General features: G+C 35.1%; 1 protein-coding gene across 1 annotated transcript in view; it reads right to left on the reverse strand.

The window, feature by feature from the left end:
* The window catches only part of PCDH9 (protocadherin 9), a 915,036-nt gene that overhangs the window by 582,341 nt on the left and 317,739 nt on the right, over positions 1 to 14,956 (reverse strand). The gene's annotated exons all lie outside the window — the stretch shown is intronic.

Below are 14,956 nucleotides of genomic sequence, written 5' to 3' on the forward strand. Positions count from 1 at the left end.
GGTGCTGCTATTTGTGTGAGGTATAGCTTGATATATATCATACACATCTCAACATAGATATTATTATTATCCCCACTTACAGGTGAGGAAAATTGGGCATACAAACTATTCTTTCCAAGGTTGGTCTGCCTACCCAGGTTTCCGAGGGCACGCCTCATACTTTATCTACTACATGCGTGGCCTTTATAAATGATATATTTGAAACAAACAAAAGTGAAAAACTAAAAGTTTAATGTCTTAAAATACTACTTCACTTTTCTTCTGTACCAAATATCAAGTATTTTTTGAAACAGGTTCACTTGGAAAGAATGAATTGTGCAGGCCTGACCTTTCTCCATGAAAATATTAAAATGGTTGTTTTCCACATTCCTCACAAGATTTTTTATGTGAAAATAAGATATTATTCACTTCCTGTTATCCTTGCTTCCTTCTTTCCTAAATCTCTTATTAGATTCAAGGCAAGGAATATTTATAAGTATTGCCAGTTTTTTATTAAGCATAACATTGGAATTTCTAAGGCTTCTACATTAATGAAAAATATTGTGCTTCCAAAAAAGGTTCACCATTGGTATATAACCTTTCCTCTCTCATAAGACTAACATATGAACATAGTTGTATGACATAAGTAGGGAACATAATATTTTCTCAAACTAGTATGGCAAATTTTCAATTAACTAATGAAGTTTTACTTTCCCCATGCCAAAGAATAATCTGTTAGAAAATGACTATCAAAGACATTTTAAAAACCAAATTAATTTTTTAGGTTAGTGTTAAGTTCAGTATGTTTTCACCTCAAGACCACTATTTTATATATTTAAATGTTTTTAAACATATTACATTCTTTTAGACTTATTTTGAAATAATTTTAAACACAGAAAGGGGTAAAAACACCAAAAAAGAATTCTAGGATTCCCTTTATTACTATTTCAAATATATCAATCAATTATCTCATTGTTAGTTTAAGGGAAATAGCAATATGACAGACTAGGAAGGCATAACTCTCAAACCCAAACCCCTATTAGAAACCTTTCCGCATAAAAAAAATTTTTTTTGTTCCTGTCCTCTGTACAAACAGTATCATTTCAACCATGTTCAAAACTTACCTCCTCTAGGAACTTTTCATGGGTAAACAAATAGCAGCAACCATTTTATCCTCTGCTTCCAACCTAAGTAACTTCTAGGTGTAGTTTGCTAGGTGTAGGCTGCTGTGCCAGTTTAATTCTTGGGATGTGCCTAGATTTGTCTGAACAACATCACTGTTAATTATGAAGGACTATCTTCCATATTTCTCCACAGTGGTTTCCTTTGCTTTCTAAAGAAAAAAGCTTCAACCTTAAAACAGTTACTATCATCTATGATGTTTCCTCGACACTGTAATCATTCCTGTCCCTTGCCTCTCCTCATATCTACTCATGTTGATTAATCTTTTTAAAGCATCTCATGTCTTATGCAGTGTTTCTCCCTAGAAACATTTTAATTCCTGTGGCCTGGCAGTGGCTCTCAACCTGGCTGTAGATTAGAATCACCTGGGGAGCTTTAAAAAAATTCCAGCAACTGAGCCCTACCTCACACCAGACGAATTAGAGCTCAGGCAAAAACATGGTTTAAATACCCAGGTAATTCTAATGTGCAGCCACAGTTTAGAATCCCTAGGTTAACATTTCTTTGTCTGGTCCTCAGGGCAATAAAGCAAATTTTGGCCTCACTCCTCTTTTGATCTGATCTCTTGCTCTTTAGCATTTGTTCTTCCTTTTCCTTATTTAATGTCATTTGTTGGGAGTTGTTTTTTTCATGGATTATATCATAATGCCTTTGAATGTGAAAAAAAATCCTATATTTGTATAATACTTTATACCTTTACATACAGGACTTTATGTATTATCTACCAGAAACCTCTGCAGAGAGGTAGAAACATAAACCTTCTTTAACAGATGGAGAAGACAGAGGTTCAGATATATTCAGTGCCCTCACACAACAATTTGCCAAGTAAAAGCATTCCTAAGGGACAGAACTCAGGCTATTTCTCCTCTGCCACATCTCCCTTAAGGAGTTAGTTCAGGCCAACAGACACATGAAAAAGTGCTCAACATCACTCGGCATCAGGGAAATCCAAATCAAAACCTCAATGAGATACCACCTCACACCAGTCAGAATGGCTAAAATTAAGTCAGGAAATGAGGGATGTTGGTGGGGATGTGGAGAAAGGGGAACACTCCTACACTGTTGGTGGGAATGCAAGCTGGTGCAACCCCTCTGGAAAACAGTATGGAGGTTCCTCAAACAGTTGAAAATAGAGCTACCATACGACCTAGCAATTGCACTACTGGGTATTTACCCCAAAGATACAAATGTAGGGATCCGAGGGGGTACATGCACCCCAATGTTTATAGCAGCAATGTCCACAATAGCCAAACTGTGGAAAGAGCCAAGATGTCCATCGACAGATGAATGGATAAAGAAGCTGTGGTATATACATACAATGGAATATTTGCAGCCATCAAAAGGAATGCAATCTTGCCATTTGCAATGACGTGGATGGAACTGGAGGGTGTTATGCTGAGCAAAATAAGTCAATCAGAGAAAGACATGTATTATATGACCTCACTGATATGAGGAATTCTTAATCTCAGGAAACAAACTGAGGGTTGCTGCAGTGGGGGCAGGGTGGGAGGGATGGGGTGGCTGGGTAATAAACATTGGGGAGGGTATGTGCTATGGTGAGTGCTGTGAATTGTGTAAGACTGTTGCATCACAGATCTGTACCTCTGAAACAAATAATGCAATATATGTAAAGAAAAAAAAAAAAGAAGATAGCAGGAAGGGAAAAATGAAGGGGGGGAAATCAGAGGGGGAGACAAACCATGAGAGATGATGGACTCTGAAAAACAAACTGAGGGTTCTAGAGGGGAGGGGGGTGAGGGGAGGGGTTAGCCTGGTGATGGGTATTAAAGAGGGCACGTTGTGCATAGAGCACTGGGTGTTATGCACAAACCATGAATCATGGAACACTACATTAAAAACTAATGATGTGGGCGCCTGGGTGGCTCAGTTGGTTAAGCGACTGCCTTCGGCTCAGGTCATGATCCTGGAGTCCCGGGATCGAGTCCCACATTGGGCTCCCTGCTCAGCAGGGAGTCTGCTTTTCCCTCTGACCCTCTTCCCTCTTGTGCTCTCTATCTCTCATTCTCTCTCTCTCAAATAAATAAATAAAATCTTTAAAAAAAAACTAATGATGTAATGTATGGCAATTAACATATCAATAAAAAATTTAAAAAAATGAGTTAGTTCATTTGCTCATTCATTCACATATTCTATTCTGCTTGTTTGTTCATTTGTTTGATCATCAGATATTTACTGAGTGTGTGCTATGTGTCAGGATTTTATTGGTTCATTAAGATATAGCATTTAATATCTGTAATATTCATTCCAACAGTGAAACCATACATAGAAATAAAAGACCACCATGATATGTGAAAATGCCACATGAAAATGTATGCACAGTTTGCTTAGGGACAAAGAAGATAGAATGACTAGATTCCTGGGTTTGATATGTGGGAAGAATCTGGAAAGATGGAGGGAATCATGGTTGGCACACATTCAAAACAGAACAAACCGCATGTGCAAAGGCTAGAAGACATGAATTCTTGTGACTTGGTCTGTGAGCTGCAATGATTTTGACAGTACTTTAACCATGAACACTGTGAAGATTGATTTGAGGATAGGGACAAGTTCATAAAGCATAAAATTTAACAGTGGATCCAAGATGAGAAGTTACAGAATCGGGCTTCACATAAGGGAGGACTACCAAATAATGGGATAAGTGCTTCACAGTGGTGCTGCCAAGGGTGAGCCTGATCACCTTCCTCTCTCCCAAGTTCAATAAGGAAATTTAAGCAAACTGGGTGTGTTTGCAATAGGACTGTGACACCTGAGTAAGTCCCTCCATCCCAACAAGATCTCAACCCTAAGCCTCTCCTGTGCCTAATTCTAGGGCAGCCTCTTTTATAAAGCAACAAATGGCACCAAAGGAAAAGTTTAACCCACTTTTTCCTTCCTCACTTTTTAAAATTTTTGAGTATTATGATGTAAATAGCCTCTGGGGATTATAAATCTATAAGCTTGAGAAAAAAAAGGGAATTTAAAAATAACTCTATAAACAGTATTTTGAGATCAAATATTATAAATAGCCAAAACTTTAAGGAAATAAGTTCTTAAGTGAAGAACAATTTAATCACGATGAATCCTTCCTAACAAGTTTCTATTTCAGGGAGAGCTGAAGCCTGAAATGGAAAGAAGATTTATTATAAATGTCTCAAGATTTCACCCACTAAAATTTTTTCTTCTATTTGCCAAATTTGATATGAATAACTATATAATGAATTATGGTTAAGATGAATTTACTAAATCAGATTTCATACTGCAGACAAATCACTTGAGAGGTCCAGAACTCAATAACAACAATCATATTAAATGGAAATCACTGTAAATGCATTTGTTTTATACTTTAAAATCCATTTGATGTTTTCCATTATCTATGATTAATAGTCTCTATTTTAATATGTGGATAACATGCTTCCCCCAAACACCCACTATAGTTCTTGGGAAATTGTCATTCACTACCTACAGAAATACCTACAAAAAAAAAAAAGAAAGAAAAGAAAGAGAGAAAGAAAGAGAAAAGAAAGAAAGAGAGAGAGAGAGAGAGAGAGAGAAAGAAAGAAAGAAAGAAAGAAAGAAAGAAAGAAAGAAAGAAGAAAGAAAGAAAGAAAGAAAGAAAGAAAGAAAGAAAGAAAGAAAGAAAGAAAGAAAGAAAAAGAAAGAAAGAAAGAAAGAAAGAAAGAAAAAGAAAGAAAAGAAAGAAAGAAAGAAAGAAAGAAAGAAAGGAAGGGAGGAAGGAAGGAAGGAAGGAAGGAAGAAAGGAAGAAAGAAAAAGAAATACCTACTCAAATCTGCCTCATGGTCAGGAATATTAGCTTTTTCATTTTTGACAAATTTCTAAGAAGGGAGTTCATAGCCATGATATCAAGAGAAAAGTATCAACAGTGGCAAAAGCAACAAAAGTTTTATGAAAAATCACATAACCATAACTAAGCCACAGCTGTTTTCTTTGCTAAAAGGGGGTTCTTTACATTTTCTATCAAACTCTATAGCAACAACATGTCCTTTCATTCTACTACTCCTTCTACCTTTTTATAAAATCAAGATTGTTTGCTGAAAAATCAATGGCACTGTTATAAATTTTGTGCAATCATTATAGAGGGAGTAGCCTTGTACTTTTGTGCTATAGGTTTCATTAAATAATTCCATTTGTTAAAAACTCCCACTGAAAATGTTATTCTTACCCTTTTTAAGAAATTCTTTTTGTGAAGAACTATGAAACATTCTTAAAACTTTTGATTAAAAAGAGCTCTAAGGTTAATAAGAAATTCACATTTACAAAAAAAGAATTTAAAGAATTGTGTGTACTTGGCGTCTTGAACTTCTCTCCATGCATTCTTTTGGAGGACCCACACATGTCAGGTTTTCACCACCCCCTTTCCACTGAACTGCTCTGTCATAACCACCAATGATTTCTACAGTAGTAACTCAAAGAACAATTCTCAGTTCTCATCTCACTTGACACGACTGATAATTCTTTTCCTTCTGGACATATTTATGGCACTAGCCTTCTAGGATACCACACACTCATAGTTTTCTTTTTACCCCTGTGTTCTCTTTCTGGAATCATTTAACTGTTCATGTTGTTATTGTTGTTATTTAAAAAAATAAAAAACAAACTGCAAAGCATAGAGAAAATGAAATCTCAGTACTTTCTCAGAAAGTTTTCTGATAATGTTCTCCACTAGTTCCTGACTCTAAGATACTTCCTAAAATAGACAAATGAACAATTTCTTATTTATTTATTTTTTTTAAGATTTTATTTATTTATCTGAGAGTGAGTAAGAGAGAGAGTGAGGACAGGCGGGGAAGGTGTAGAGGGAGAGGGAGAAGCAGGCTCCCCACTGAGCAGGAAGCCCAATGTGGGACTCAATCCCAGGACTCCAGGATCATGACCTGAGCTGAAGGCAGACGCTTAACCGACTGAGCCACCCAGGTGCCCCAACAATTTATTTATAAGCAGACAAGGGAAGAACTCCTAGAATGTTCCTAACCATGCTTACTTCAAAGAACATATTTTAAGAGTATGTCTAGAAATTGATGAAAATGTATAGTTTAAGAGATCTGTAGTGCAGATCCTTACCATTTCCGAAACTGTTCCAATCACTTACTGTCCTGGAACCTACTGTGTTTTCAAATCAGGAAGCTCGGAGCCTGTGTCAGCAGCCTTCTAACATTCTCTATATATCTTCTCCATTGGCTTATTTTCCTTTCGTCATAAATATAATTTGAAAACAAGGCTAAAATATTCATCAAACCGTGGTGAACACAAAGTTATTCAGCTTGGGTAATAGGTATTTTGATTTAAAATAAAAATGCATTATAATAAATTTTAAAACCAAATGCCATATAAATACTATTCAAATCATTGAAATACACATGGCCAGAATCTATAACAATTTCAAGGTAGAGATTCCTTAAGTAAAATGAAAAACAAAGGTGGACCATCAAAGGATTCAAAAGGAATGTCAACTATACCTTTAGTAAACAGGAATGTGTTTATTTTTTTAAATTGTTTGTTTTGCCTCTCTCTTTAAAAAAATATTATTTTTTAAAAATCAGAGACAGAAATATCACAAAATATTAGCATATGTTAACTCTGGGTACAGGGACATAGGTATTTTCCTTATTTCTTTTTACTTTTTCTAAATTTTTCAAATACCTAAATATGAATAAGCACATAGAAAAAAGGATTAGAGTGGCTTTGTTAAAAACCTCAACAAGATTCTTGATAATGGTTGTAAAACAGTTTTATAAGCCATAAAATCTTGTAATTGGGCATATTCAGAAATAAAGATACCATGTGGATGTTAGGTACCTTCTTTTGGCTCAGGGTCAATTCTCCCCTTGTCAGTAGAAAATGTTTCTCTAGGGCACCTGGGTGGCTCAGTTGGTTGAGCATCTGACTTGGGCTCAGGTCTTGATCTCCAGATCCTAGGATTGAGCCCCACATCGGGTTCCCCACTCAGCCGAGAGTCTGCTTGTCTCTCTCCTTCTGCCCCCCAACCCCTGCTCTTGCTCTCTCTCTTTCTCTCAAATAAATAAAATCTTACAAAAAAGAAAAAAAAAGAAAAGGGAAGTGTTTCTCTAAAGCCAGGTGAGAAACATGCTAATGTTTCCTTCTCTGGTACTACAGCATAAAGGTCTTTCTCTACTTCCTTTAAATATAGTTTTGCTTTTTTTCACTTCACAAGGGAACATGATCCTCTTATTGACAATTTATCAGAGGTATATAATACAATGCCTTTGGCACTACTAGGTATTTTATAGTATTTTAAGTGAAAATTTTAAGTGGAATAAATGAATAATGCAAGACTTTACAGTGATTTATATTCGCCTAGATTGTTTTGGCTTCTAACGCTCTGGGTGATAATTTCTTTGTTGCTGTTTTCTTTTTGTTTGTTTGTTTGGTTGGTTGGTTGGTTTTGTTTGGTTTTCTGCTGTTCCATAACAGACAAATTCATTGGAAATTCGTATCCCCAAATTAGCATCACAGATGCTATCACAAAAATAAGGTGCACTAGTAGCATAAATTGAGAGTACCTGTGGTAGAAACATTAAACAAAGCAGTGGTTTTAGTCTTCATGCTTTGTCTCTCCAACTGGACCCTTCGCAACTCATGGAAAGAAGTAACTTCCTCACAGTAGTATATTACCTAAGTGGATAGATTTGAAGTTACCTACTATATACATGAACAAACAGCTCCCGTTCAACGCCCAGGTCCTGCAGCATTTCCCTACCCAGGAGACTTTACCAGGTTCACCTTTGGTTCTTCTAGGGCAGCAAACCACCTGGTAAGCAAGTTTACTAGGATCTGCTTCAGAACTCCCTGAAACGACCAATAACCCTTACCAATTTGTATAAATTTTCCTCCACCCTTCTCTCAATCACCATTCCAGACCTCCTTTCAGTCTAGAGACACCATTTCTACTTCCTTCTTGATGTCTCAAAGGTAATTCCTCTCCTCTCTTTCTCAATAGCAGTTTTTTGTTCCCTATCCCAACAAGCCTTTTCATTTGTGATCCAGGTTTGCACAGTGACTAGCCAGATAGAGGTGGTCACTACTGTTCAAAAAACAGCAAAAAGTTGACTATCCCATGTGGGATTTTTTAGAAAACAAAAGATGATTTTTTAGTCTTTTGGCACAGGCCATTAAATAGACCAGTTGGGTTTCTTCAATTATAGTTCCTTGTGATCAAGTGAAATTAAAATTTTAAAAAGTATTTCATGGGAAAACTGGGTGGCTCTAGTCGGTTAAGCATCTGTTTTCGGCACAGGTCATGAGGTCATGATCCCAGGGTCCTGGGACTGAGTCCTGCATTGGGCTCCCTGTTCAGCAGGGAGCCTGCTTCTCCCTCTGCCTTCTTGTGTGTTCTCCCCCTCTCTCTCTTACAAATAAATAAATAGAATCTTTAAAAAAAAGTATTTCTTATTGTGCATTTTGTTGTTGCAAGTAGGTCATGTTTAAAGCATTAGTAGAAACTTTACTTCAAATTACAACTTTATAGTGTATATAGTATATATAGTGTATATATTTATACACTAAATGAAACCCACTTGTTCCAAAACAGTCAAGATACAAGGGATACTTTATCATCAAAAAAAAAAAAAAAAAAAAAAAATCTTAACAAACTAAGTAAAAAAAAAAAAATTGGACAAAAAAAATCTTAAAAATGTGAAATTAAAGTCTGAGGAAATTCAATAAGAGATACAAGCCCAAGCACCAGATGAGACATTTTATTTTTTTTCTTTGTTTAGGAATCTCTGTCTCATATGCTATTCCAAAATTTAATGGTTTCTATCACCGGCTGGCTGATATTTTTCAAATAATTCTAACAATTTAATAAAATGTATAGGTGCCAAGTCCCTTAACCAAGAAATAGCTTTCTTTCAATGTGTTATTGTTAAGTGATATTTGAGAGCAACCTATTGCCATAAATAACTTTGGTTACTATAAAGTTTTAGCAACTCTGTATATTGTCCATTTCCTGAGCATGCTTTTTCAGTTGATTTTCCTTTTTTGCAATGACTTGCAAGCCTTTTCCTAAGGGATTATTCATAAATGCAGAAATAGAGATAAGACAGAGAGAGATATATTCCAAAAATAATCATTTGGTTTACAAAAAGGCTGCATTAGGCTGAATTTTGTCTTCTTTTCTCAATAAAATATATAATGAGAGTGGGGAGAAAGGGAAAAATAACTTTGAAGACTCATAGAATTTTTTGATAATTCAATTAAGAGTTAACAGCTCCCTATGTCAAAGTTCCTTAGCGGGTTCCCTTTAAATGTGCAATAGCAGAGCAGAGCTCCTTGAACTGAACATTCAATGCGCCAAAGATTTCTCAAGGTGCTAGGGTGCTGGGTACATGGAATGAACAAAATTTTTCTAAGTAAATAAATACATAAATAAACCCATATATTTTCCCACATCTTGCTATAAATTCTTTCATGAGCAATTACTACCAAGCTCTCTAACTTAATATAGATAAACTAGATAAAATTTCAAGTCATTACTCAGGAAGGAGGAGCAATGCAAAACCACCTTTATGAGGACCACAAATTGTAGCTACTCTGTGTACATTGCGACACTTTTCTTTAAATGCTTCCTGGATGTTATATTAGAGTTTTATGTACCTCTTTTGACCCAGTTGCTATGGGTATGCATAGAAATAAAATTCCTCAGAAAGTATACTTCAAACACTAATGTTCTCTACTTTAAAATTTCTCCATTGGTCCCCTCCTGGTATTATTACCTTACTGTAAAGCCATTTCACAAGAGCAGTAATACATTGAAAGGTTTCAAATTACAAAACAATTACATGTTATATTGCTTGAGCAAAGGCCTATTAATGCAAGTCAACACTACACATTATAACTATTTAATTGTGCATTTAAATAAATGATGCAGGCAATATAGGCCTTTGCCACTCCACATACACTTAAGAAAGATGTTAACTTCCGGCCAAACATATTTCAAGTAATACAATAACAGACGTTTACAGCACTGGGGTTGATCAGGATTATTCATGCTCTGTTTTTATTCAAGGCAATTGTTTTGGGGTTTTCTGTAGTTCACTTAAGTTTATTCCATTATTTGTTATACAAAAATCCCTGAGACAGGAGTTCTGAAAGAGTACCAAATACATAGTGCTAAAACCAACTTATTAGAAAACAACATTATTAGTCATCAAAATGCACAGAAAAGTTATATGAGCCTGTGATGTGGCAGAGTCCAGGGATACAGTGATAGGCTTCCCATCCCTGCAGAGGTGACCATTTGTGAACTGCATTTACATGTGTGCACATACACACACCATGGTTGTAAATACATGTTTCGTGTGAGTGATTCATATATTTTTTCATAGAGATGATTGCATATATTTATGTATGAAGGAGTATTTATTACACAGGATTACTTTAATTAATAGTACAAGTACTACATTTTTCTAAAGGGTTTCACCCTTAACTATATAAAGTATGTGTGTGTTTGTGTGTGTGTGTGTGTGTTTATTTATTAATAAAATTTTTAAAAGACTTTATTTACTTACTTGACAGAGAGAAAGAGAGAGCACAAGAAGGGAGGGCAGCAGGCAGAGGGAGAGGGAGAAGCAGACTCCCGCTGAGCTAGGAGCCTGCCATGGGGCTCCATCCCAGGACCCTGGGGTCATGACCTGAGCCAAAAACAGACGCTTAACCAACTAAGCCATTGAGCCACCCAGGTGCCCCTATTTATAAAATTTTAAATATGCTATAAATAAACCACATATTATACTATACTAAGTTAACGTATATAATGTCTAACACAAATGCATCTGAGTTTAGGGTGAAATATTTCTGAAAAATAATTTTATCAAGAATTATATTTTGAAATTTCTGTGATAAAGAGAAATTTTTAAAAATCTGGACTGAATATAATTTCCATTAGTAAGACTATGTCCTTATATCATGAAAAATGCTTTCCAAAAATAAATATTTAACATAATATTAGCCTTCACTATCTGCATGCCAGTCTTTAACAATAGCCTTCAAGTCAACCTTCAGTCAAAGAGTTCGGGTAATAAATTTAGAGATTCATATCCAGAGTGCTTTATAAAGTGAATTCAAAATTCAAGGCTGTGCCGGTTATTTGAACATTATCTTTTGTAGGCAAATTCTTGAATAAGTTCAGTGGTTTATTATACTTCTCTTCCTGGAAAGTTGTCTAAAACAGACCTTGAAGCTGGAACCTATAGTATTAATAGCCTATAGGGAGAGAAAAAGAGAGCGAAAACACCTGAATATGTGATTTTAAGATGTGTTTTTGTAAGATGAGTGTTTCATATTTTGATTTTAATTCACTTATGCAAATTGTACAGTATCTAAAGTTGAGTGAAAATTCCTAACTCTTTAATTAATGATTTAGAGTAAAAAGGATGTTCCATAATACACTGGAAAGTTCCAACTGGCTCTTGGGGTCTTGGATTTGACCCACAGCCCCCCCACCATCTGACCATGTGTTTTTGCCTCAGTGTTTTTGTCTGTAAAATGGGAAGTTTAGGGCTTTGATCTCTTCTACCTCTCCAAGTAAAAAATGCAGTATATATGTGAGGCATTATTAGATATGTTACCCAAAACTTAAAGAAGGTTTTTTTTCCTAAATATAAATTTCTAAATTTAGATCTTCATAAGACAGTGTAAATAATTCAATTGATTAAGGAAACTGCAGGAAAGTGGAAACCTTACCACTGATTCTGTTATAAGCGTTTGCTCTCATCTTGCTGAGAGCTTTGAAAATGTGTGTGGCTGTACTAAAACCAAAGTAAAACTTTAACTCTCAGGCTCCATAGACATCTTTTTATTCATGAAGAGAAAAAAAAAAAAAAAAAAAACACTATCAGTGGGCTGATATTTATGGACTACACTTCTACTTTCTTTCTAGAAAAAAAAATGGTGCATTGAGTAATTTCTGAAATAGTTTATAGAGTATTTAGGGCCAAATTAAAGAAACTAATCAGAGTGCTCTTGGATGGAAACTCTTTAGCAAGTCTGGAATCTATCAAGCTGTGAATGTTTAAAAGGCTAGAGCATTTTTTAAAACTATTTTTAAAATTAAAGTTCTATGTATTTTAAAGAACAAAACCAAGTCACATGAGAAACATGCTCACTTTCAAGGTCTTAAAAATGGTTCGTTTACAGATTTGGGCTGAGAATCCCCGAAAGAATGCATTTTAACACATAAGGAAATATCTGTAGATGTAGTCACTGCTAATAGAGTCCGTCTTTTGAATTACTTTATCTCCAAGCTCCAAACTAATATAACTTCAGCAAAACCACTTTACTGTTTATCTTTAATCCTCAGGTCACAGAACTCTAACACTTAGATGACTCTCTAAAATACTACCACTTCTTTGATTTCTCCTTATGAAGTTGTTCCCTTGGTAAAGCGAGGTATGAAAATGAACAGATGTAGATTCCAGAAACATGAAAATCTATTTTGAAAATTTATAGTAATAAATATCAAGCATAACTGGGAAACATTTGTTTTCTGAGGAAGAAAATGATAAAACATATGATTGAATATTATCTTCAAGAAGCACGTTAAATGCTATAAATTTTATGATTTTATAAATTCTTCCAAATAAATACATCCATTTAACAAACATTTCTTAATAACCTCTATGTGTCAAATACTTTTTAATGATTTGGTTAAAAGAATACAATTAAGAAATAATTCTTGCCCTCTAAGAGTTGACAGTATTTTCAATGCGGTCATTTTTATGAACTCATTTTTATGAACTCTCTATATTCCTAAATTCATTCAGCAACATATATATACATATCTCAAAATAGAAGGGAAAAGAGAATAAAAGAGAATAAAACCTGAAAATAGGAGTAGATGGTATCATTTTTACAGGTTTTCTTCCTTATATGTGTTTTTTAGAAGAATACAGAAAGACAGGCCCTTGTTAGACAATAACATACTTTTGTCCTACAATGATATTACAATAAATATACTCCAACTAAATGAGGATTAATGTTTAAGTTCATGATAGTTTTTATGAGTTGGAGGAGGGGCAATATTTAAAGGTGACTAAACAATAAATACAGAACATTTTATAAAACACTTCTCTTCATATTAATATTACTGATAACAGAGGGGCACCTGACTGGCTCAGTTGGTTAAGTGTCTGACTCTTGGTTTTGGCTCAGGTCATGATATCAGGGTCCTGGGATGGAGCCCCAAGGCAGGCTCTATGCTTAGTAGGGAGTCTGCTTGTACCTCTGCCCCCTCCCTTCTCATGATTGCTCTCTCTCTCTCTCTCTCTCACATAAATTAAATCTTTAAAAAATAATACCGGTAACAGAAATACACTTCCAAACCAAGATAATGCATGAATAAAAATAAAATTTTAGGAAAAGAGAATACACACACACACACACACACACACACACACACACACACACACACACACCCCTAATTATTGCCTCTTAAATTCAATACCACTGAAGCATAGCACTTTGTGATCTTGAATTAGCACTCTATCCCAAATTCAAGCTCTTTTACAAAGATTTTTTTTATTCAACTTTAGATGATATGGATCTGACAAGAATGAGTAGACTTTTTCCCTCTCCTTCAGTGAAATAACAGAGAAGATTCTGTTAGACTACACAATATCTTTTTCTTACTGTTTTGATTACCAAGAGACCTAAAATAGAGAATGAGACCACCAACACTAATTTGTGTTGATTTTCTTACCTCACTGTGGCAAGACATTATTTAAATTAATCTTGTAATCCATAATGTCATGCAATAATCCAAATAGCTATGGGACACTTTAAAAAAACAAAATATAACTTTTTTTCAGCTTCTAAGAGGTAGCAGCTTGCATAATATGTGTGTGTTTGTGTGTGTGTGTGCATGTGTGTGTGTGTGTGTGTGAATCTGCATGTTTGTGTGTCTGTAGAGAAGCAGAAGGAAGCAACCAGATAAGGTAGCTGGTTTCATTTGAGACTTGACATGAAAAGAAACAGGAAATCAGAGTAAATATGATTCATACTCCTGACACTGAGCTCAGTAGTTCTGAATCCCTGTTTGCCTTTCTTTTAGCCTTTGCTCTTTTGAAGTTCTATTAGGTCTCTTTTTTATTCCCTTCAGTGGCACTGAAACTCTTTTAAGAGTTGGAATCTGGGCTTGAAAATTGTGCTTCTAAGTAAGGATTTGTAGCAATTGCCTTCCTTTGGGTGACTTCAATATCTGATTGGCTCACTGAATCTTAGAGCTGAAAGGGATGTTAAAGATTCTTTTCTTAAACTCTACTATCAATGAGGAAATTAAGGCACAGAGATTGACTGAGCCAAGTCAAATATTCAGAGGCCAAAGGGTGACATAATTTGTTCTGGATGACGTATGACATAGAGTAGAAATTATCTTAATTCCTTTTAATATAATTGAAGCAAAAAGAAATTCAGCCATATTTTCAATCCCATATTTTAAATTATAGGTTTACAGAGTTTAAAGGGACCTCTGAACCCAGTTCATTAATATTCTCACAAATTGCCCAGATCACTCTCATGAAAAAGACTAATAACAAAGACCCATCAATAGACTGAATTTAGAGCGTCTAGTTCATTCACTCCAGATGGCCATTCAATTTAATAGGAAAAAAAAAGTTCTCCCTGGAAGGGACTTCTAACCAAATCTCAAGAAACCATCTCCTTGACTCAATATTCAAATGTATTCATAAAACACATCTTTCTCAGTTTAACTTGAAATATCCCATGCTCAAATTTGGGGAGTTAATAGGGCCAATCAGATAT

This window comes from Eumetopias jubatus, unplaced genomic scaffold (genome assembly GCF_037043125.1).
Source record: "Eumetopias jubatus isolate StellerSeaLion01/CBP00866 unplaced genomic scaffold, mEumJub1_p1.0 scaffold_3, whole genome shotgun sequence".
Taxonomy (NCBI): Eukaryota; Metazoa; Chordata; class Mammalia; order Carnivora; family Otariidae; genus Eumetopias; species Eumetopias jubatus.